The sequence below is a fragment of the Oncorhynchus masou genome, chromosome 26 (genome assembly GCF_036934945.1).
Source record: "Oncorhynchus masou masou isolate Uvic2021 chromosome 26, UVic_Omas_1.1, whole genome shotgun sequence".
NCBI lineage: Eukaryota > Metazoa > Chordata > Actinopteri > Salmoniformes > Salmonidae > Oncorhynchus > Oncorhynchus masou.
Window position 1 is genome coordinate 8577219 of NC_088237.1, and position 8285 is coordinate 8585503.

The 8285-nt window shown below is 43.8% G+C and overlaps 1 pseudogene; it reads left to right on the forward strand.

Moving 5' to 3' along the window:
• The first annotated feature begins 1658 nt into the window (after positions 1-1658).
• On the forward strand, positions 1659-7547 carry LOC135514593 (solute carrier organic anion transporter family member 1C1-like; annotated as a pseudogene).
• The last annotated feature ends 738 nt before the right edge of the window (positions 7548-8285 follow it).

Sequence of the window (8285 nt, forward strand, 5' to 3'; positions counted from 1 at the left end):
TGTCTGCACCAGACAGAACTGTTTCGGTTGTTTCTTTGTTGTTTGTTTTTCTGTGTTCAGTTTTTTCCTTAAATAAGATGAACACTTACCACGCTACACTTTGGTCCTCACCTTCTTCCCACGACAGCCGTCACAGCTGGTGGCAGGGAAGTCAGGCGCAGGAGATCGAACTTGTTATAAACGGAGCAGTTTAATAAGTGCCCCAAAAACTCAGAAAACCAAAATATACACAAAAAAAACAAGTGGGTACAAAACCCGTCGCACACCAGAACATAACTTACACAATGCTTACAAACAAACTATCACCGACAAGGACAATGAGGGGGAGCAGAAGGTTAAATACACAACATGTAATGAATGGGATTGAAACCAGGTGTGATACAAGACAAAACCAAAGGAAAATGAAAAGAGGATCAGCAATGGCTAGAAAGTCGGCGACTTCGACCGCCGAACGCTGCCCGAACAAGGAGAGGGACCAACTTCGGCGGAAGTCGTGACAACATGCGTTATTTGGAGTTTTTCTTTGCACTTACAATACACTCTTGCTAAACTCCGCATGCAGTATTTTTTGGGATGTTTGTACCATTTGGTAAATTCATTATTGAAAACCTTGCTGCCTTATAGAGCAGTTGCTTCTATAACTGATTGGAAAAGGTTGAGCCAGATCCTAATTGGAATTAAGACTTGAATGTTGCTTTTAATGGCATAGAATGCTCTTCTTGCTTTCACTCCCATCTTGTTCACAGCCATGGAAACAATGCAGTGCACTCCCTACTATAACATATATCCAGTAGAGGAGCCTCAACTCAGGTCAGGTACTATAACATATATCCAGTAGAGGAACCTCAACTCAGGTCAGGTACTATAACATATATCCAGTAGAGGAACCTCAACTCAGGTCAGGTATTATAACATATATCCAGTAGAGGAACCTCAACTCAGGTCAGGTAATATAACATATATCCAGTAGAGGAGCCTCAACTCAGGTCAGGTACTATAACATATATCCAGTAGAGGAGCCTCAACTCAGGTCAGGTACTATAACATATATCCAGTAGAGGAGCCTCAACTCAGGTCAGGTACTATAACATATATCCAGTAGAGGAGCCTCAACTCAGGTCAGGTACTATAACATATATCCAGTAGAGGAGCCTCAACTCAGGTCAGGTACTATAACATATATCCAGTAGAGGAGCCTCAACTCAGGTCAGGTACTATAACATATATCCAGTAGAGGAGCCTCAACTCAGGTCAGGTAATATAACATATATCCAGTAGAGGAGCCTCAACTCAGGTCAGGTACTATAACATATATCCAGTAGTGGAGCCTCAACTCAGGTCAGGTACTATAACATATATCCAGTAGAAAATCACATGATTTCACATGTTGAAAATCATATGATTTCACCTTACAGTTTATGTGAAATCATGTGAAAACACATTTTGGAACACAACGTGATCACGTTTTCACTTGTGCTGTTTAATGAAATCACATGTTGCTTTACATGTCATCACATTATCTTCACATAAGAACACATGTGATCACATGAAAACATGTTTTTGGAACACTTCCCGTGTTCACATGAAATTCATGTGGTTTTTCCGTAACGGTGAGCCAGCTGAGAAGCAGTGTGCTGTCCTGTGTCTGTCTGGATGGGATGGGTGATTCAGCAGAGGACAGAGCGAAGCTGATCAGCCAACAGGAACTGTGTTGCCCTGACAAGCACGCCACCAAATGCCCCTACTGTTGCACACTCAAGGTTCTTAATGATGCTTTAAAATGCACACGCACGAATTTGCATGCACTCTTGTCTGCCCACGTATCCACGCATGCACATGTAACCGGTGTGAAATGGCTAGCGGGGTGCGTGCTAATAGCGTTTCAATCGGTGACGTCACTCGCTCTGAGACCATGAAGTAGTTGTTCTCCTTGCTCTGCAAGGGCCGTGGCTTTTGTGGAGCGATGGGTAACGGTGCTTCGTGGGTGACTGTTGTTGATGTGTGCAGAGGGTCCCTGGTTCGGGCCCAGGTTGGGGCGAGGAGAGGGACGGAAGCAAAACCGTTACACACACACACACACACAGACAAGTGTGAACATATGCACTCACGTTGTTCCCATACAGACAAACAACCATTGGCAAGCACATTCATACAGCCAAACAGAAAATAATGTGTTTGTCAGCAGTACATCGTGGCCCTGTCGTCTGCCTCCTTCTCCAAGGCTCTGTCAGGGAACTACGTGAAGAGTGACATCACTCAGAGAGACACCTCGACCAGTCCAGCTCTCTCATCGTACTCAAAGATGGCAGCTTTGAGATGGGTATCAACAATAACATTGAGTTGCTTGAGAATTCATGTAGTAAAAACCAGATACAGACTACAGCATGGTCCATTTTTTTGTGGTTCAATCAGTCTGCTCTCAATACCATCCAGTTTAATAGTTGTTCCTATTAATTGATTGACTGGCAGTTTGTCCATAACTTTACTGTCAAACCCCTAGCATTGTTTTATGTGCTGCTATGTTGTGGTAGTCTGGAATCCAAATTGATATGCTCTTTTTAGTAAAAAATCTAAGCTTAAATGTGCATTTCCAGACTACTGTAGTGTTGTGGTTTCTTGCAGGTAACCTGCTGTTCCTGGCTGTGGTCAGCCATTTTGGGGCGAAGCTGCACCGGCCCAGGCTCATTGCTATGGGCTGTTTCCTCATGTCTGTAGAATCCTTCCTCACAGGCCTGCCACACTTCTTCATGGGACGGTAAAACAACTGAAATACTGGTTAAACTTGTACTTGTAGAGATACTCCTATACAGATGATAGTTTCACTTTAGAATTAAAGAAATCTATCCAGTTGTTGATTAATTCATCTCAGTTAATTTAGAACTAAAGTGTTGCGTAATTGGTCAGGTGTTTGATTATGCTTTGGGGCCATACATGTTAAGAGTTGGGATTAAGAGACGCTATAACAAGGAGCAGAACCGGAACGAGAAGCTCCACCTTCTCTCTGTACAAGTTACGGGCAAGTCCATGTCCCCTCCCCTTTCAAAATTCGAAAGATGACAACACAAATAACCAGTAAAAAAAAGACGGGAACTATTGCAGAGCGATGGCCCACGCATCCCATTCCTTCCTGACAGATTCGACCTCACCAGTTATGTTTACGTAGACTGACATGCCCCAGATCCAGATGGAGCCATCTTTCTGACATCAACACAAGTACCACTCACATCTGAGAAACATCTTCACCTGTCACTGCCACTATAATTCTACTTTCCTGCAGTCGTCTCGCTTGGCCTGACTTGTCGAAGGCTGAACTAGCATGAAACTTTACTTTCCAGACTATTTCTGGAACTACACATGCCACTTGGCTTTATGGGTAACTGTGGTGCAACGTACAAGTATATGCATCATCTCGAATAAAGGAGGTATGCTGTGTACCTGTGTGTCTCTGTATGATTCCCTCTGTAGACTGTGTGAGGGACTCCAGCTCCCACATGTGGATTTATGTGTTCCTGAGGAACGCTCTGAGGGGGATAGGAGAGACCCCCGTAACCCCACTAGGCATCTCCTACATCGACGACTTCGCTAAAGCTACATTGGTGAGTTAATTCCACTCGCAGCAAAGTGGAAGACACTGTATGTGTGTGTGTGTGTGTGTGTGTGTGTGTGTGTGTGTGTGTGTGTGTGTGTGTGTGTGTGTGTGTGTGTGTGTGTGTGTGTGTGTGTGTGTGTGTGTTTGTTTGTGAACCGTAAAATGAGCGTGTGTCATGTATTCTAAATACGTCATGACTAGGTTTGCAAAATGTCATGACTCGGTTTTGCAAAAACCAAAAAGGGAATGTATAGAAAGTTCCAGACATTTTGCGACCCGAGTCATGACATATGTAACTGAGTAGATAGGGCTGCAGGCTTAACTGTGTGTCTTATGGTTGACAGCATGTCTACAGACTGTCACACTGCTAGGTCCCGTGTTTGGTTTCCTGCTGGGGTCGTTGTGTGCCAGACTCTATGTAGACATTGGGTATGTCGATCTGGTTAAGATAATCGTGTACTGTACATATTATTGTGTTCGGGTCCTTTCTACTAGGCAATGTATAATCATTTTGAATTCAAATCCATTCAAAACCACGCAAATAAAACGTCAACCGATTCCCTTTATGTTATTACTATTATCTGTATAGTATGTGTATCAGTGTTTATGATAGAGATGTGTCTCACCTCTTCCGGAGGCTGTGAACGTCACCCCAAGGATGCCCGCTTGAGTGGGGACCGGGTGGCTGGGTTCCCAGGTCTCCTCTGTCATTGTGCTCCTGTCAGGCAGGGAGAGGAGAGCAAGCTGCCTCCCAGCACCACCTACTCCGGCTGGGGCAGGGAACATCACCCCACATCAGACCATGGCGCTGAAATTGCAAAAGGTGGTCAGACTTTCATTGGCGACAACAGGGTTCAGATAACTTGTGATTAGAGACCAACGTTTTTCTGGGCCACTCAAGTCATGTGGACAAGAAAAATGACAGGCCCCATTTGAGATAGAAATATAATCCTATGCCTATCACTTATGATGGACATCTCTATACAGGAGCGATACATTCTATACCGGGCCCTCTAACTGTAAAGAATAAAGACTTGAAGCATTCACATAACACAAACCAGAAAATGTAACCGTGTTGTATGTTTTTCTCTTATAGTTTCAGGTTTCCTACCGTCATACCGTACTTTCTGCTTCTGTGTGGCAGCATCCAGAAGTTCAACTCAATCATTGGCCTGCTCATGTTCAAAGCCAAGTACATGGAACAGCAGTTTGGCCAATCAGCAGCCAGAGCCAACTTCCTCATTGGTTAGAAAATGTAGCTACATGTTTCTCAATCACCAACCATCTTTATAAACCAACTATGGCCTCTCTGTCGCGTTTCCTTCTGGTCCTTTCACATTGTGAAGTCAAACTCTATTGGTTGGATTGGGCCTGAGGTTTAGGTCAGAGACAAGGGCTGTGCTTAGACAGGCAGCCCACTTATGATATTTTATCCATTCATTGGCCTTTTGACATATCACATCAGATATTTTCAGAGCATATCAGATTGGTCAAAAGACCAAATACCAGGGATGCAAACTAGTCACCTTTCGGTGAATCAAAAATAGGTAACCTACATGATTCGTGTAGAGCTGATGAGAAAAGTTTGGGAGGGGGGGGGGGCTTTGGACCACTACTGGCTGTAAGCAAATGACTGATGCGTATTTAGAGCAATACTGGCTGTATCCAAGGCTCAGTCAATCATTCACATTACAACAGAATGCAGCATGCAACTGAAGAGAGAAGAGACAACCAACTTGCTAGTTACAGCATCAGCGCTCGCTCTGGAAAGACAGCAGGGAGTGGAAGGCAGTTTGCCAGTTACAGCAGCGCGTCTCCTGAATGATAACTAAGAGGTAGGTGAGAAGCCTGACCACGGAGACTGGGGTGAGAAGGTGATGAAGCTACTTCATGACCTGTAACCGCAAAACAATGGCATTTGGAAAGTTTGAGGTGAGGGAGAAGGTGTGGTGGAACAAGAATTGTTAGCATTGTTAAGTATCTTGCTAGCTGGATCGAATTCTCCGCGTTAGCTAGCCAGAAAAATGTTGCGCAACATTATCCAATTTAGCTGATCAAATAATTGAGTTTATGCTGTGAAAATTAGCTGTGTAATGAAGTCAGACAGCGAGCTAACAGGAACGTTACAACATCGGATAAGCTATCGTTAGTAAACGAAACAACTTGCTATAGTATTAACTGGTATACGACTTGTCGTTCCTCAAGTTATATTGTTAACGTAGTTGCTAACTGGACCCTGGCAATCTGTGTGAAATGTTAACAACCTAACTACTATCAATGAACCAGCTGTATTTCATCACCTCCTTAATGGCCTACCTCCTTCTGCAGTTTGACATTGAGTTTTACAACACTCCTACAACGTGTAATTATTACATCTGGTTGGTTGGTGGGTAATTTATATTTAAAAACTAAAGTTTTGATCAGTGGAATATGAGGGAGAGTTAGACCAAAACACACATGGGATTGTGCCTTGGGCTCCCTCTTGTGGGAATATGCAGTATGGTTGTTACTGAGCCAGGATTCCTGGCTGTTTTGTCACTGTTCCTATATCAATGATAGTTCAGCAACAATTATTTAAACATTTTTGCCTGACATTTTCTCTGTCCCCAAGAGTGTAACAGAGGCTGCTCCTGCTTGGCTGGGGAGTGGGACCCTGTGTGCCCAGACAACGGCATCACCTACATCTTCCCTGCCTCGCAATCTGCTCCAGCTTTACAGGATACAACAAGAACACGGTACCACAACTATTAATGTACTGAGTGTACAAAACATTCACAGGGATGCTGGCCCATGTTGACTCCAATGCTTCCCACAGTTGTGTCAAGTTGGCTGTATGTCTTTTAAGTGGTGGACCATTCTTGATGCACACGGGAAACTCTTGAGCGTTAAAAAAAAAAAAACCAGCAGCGTTGCAGTTCTTGACACAAGCTGGTGCCCCTGGCACCTACTACCATGCCCTGTTCAAAAGCACGTAACTATTTTGTCTTGCCCATTAACACTCTGAATGGCACACATACACAATCCATGTCTCAATTGTCTCAACTGCCTGACAATATATATTTTTTTTACCTGTCTCCTCCTTTTTATCTACACTGATTTAAGTGGATTTAACAAGTAACATCTGTAAGGGATTATAGCTTTCAACTGGTCAGCATATGTCATGGAAAGAGCAGGTGTTCTTAATGTTTTGTTCAGTCAGTGTAACTCAATGGCACTGAAATAAGTTATTTTCAACCATTACCTTGTACCTTGTTGGGGCCTTATCTCCCACCCGGGATGAAGAGGACTAAGTAAGTGATTGCTGATAGGCAATAAACGATTATTTTGACATGTGGAAAAAATATGGTGTGCAATGCCTATGTAGAGAAGGTGATCTCTGGTAGTTGTTCAATATGACTTCAACTTTGACACTCTTGTAAAATAGATTTTTAATGTCAATGTGACTCCCTGTTTAAATAAAGGTTCAATAACATTCAAATAAACACCAACACAAACACAGGTTATGGGGTACGCATGGTATCACATCATTACATACTGCTGCACCTGCATTCCAGCAAAATCCCAGCATCTGGAATAGACTCAACATGTTTGAGGGGGGATAAAGAAATGTGGGGGAAGAGGTGGCTGTCGAATGTATGATTCTGATATGTACAGGTAAGTTCACTGTGTGTGTGGGGGTGCGTGCAACCAATGAGTGTGTGTATCCGTGTTTGTGTGCATATTCTGAGGTGGGTTTGAATATGAATGAGCAGCAGTGTTGTGATGTGTCCTTTCCCGTCCTTGCAGAGTGATCTTCCTTGCCCTCATCACATGTCTCAGTGGCTCCTCCTACTTTTTCATCATCACAGTCATTACACTTAAGGAGGGAGGGGGACAGCCCCCACACTCATTGCTGAAGATCGAAATTCAGACTCTCCCCAAAACAACCGAACCCCACAACAAACCGAAAGAGATTTAAGGTGCACACCCCTAAAGAGGTAGCCAGAACAGGATAACTCCCTCCAAGCTCACAAAGACACAGGAGGAGGAACTATCCAACACCTAGGGAGAGAGAACGAGTGACCTCAGTCGAACACAGACATAAAGAAGAGCCGTTAGATAGATGAGGTTACCCCAGATGCCATTCCTCCTGCTCTTGTGAACAAGGAAAGAGATGACAAGCATTCTGATCAGGCCAATGGACAGGCTGAGGGAGAGGTCATAGTGATTCACACCCACAGAGAAAGACAACCCACACAACCTCTTGGCTGAGATGAACCACACAGAGGTAGAGGCAGAGGGCCTTCAGGGCAAGCCATTCAGCCAGCCTGCTCTGATCCTCAAGTCAGTTGTATTTAAATTTATGTTCATTAAAGATTTTTATTCAAGATTTGAAAACTCCCATTTACTTAATGATACCTTTTCACTGTCTGCAACCCTCAAGAACCAGGGTGAGTCTGGGTCACCCTTTTACTGGGCAAACACAACTTGCATATCGTCATAGACTAGGCCAAAATGTTCATCTTTTAACCTTGCTTGAATAAAACATGCATTTTTTTTATAGTGCGCGTTAGTTGTGGCAGAACAGTTTAACATAGAATTCCTGTGGGAGTCTTTTCCTTCAGTCCATTTGCAGCCTCGGCCTCGTTTCTCATCGCATGGGATTTTCCCAGTGCCAACTTCACATGAGATGGCTGCCTGACTGGGGTGAGAGGGT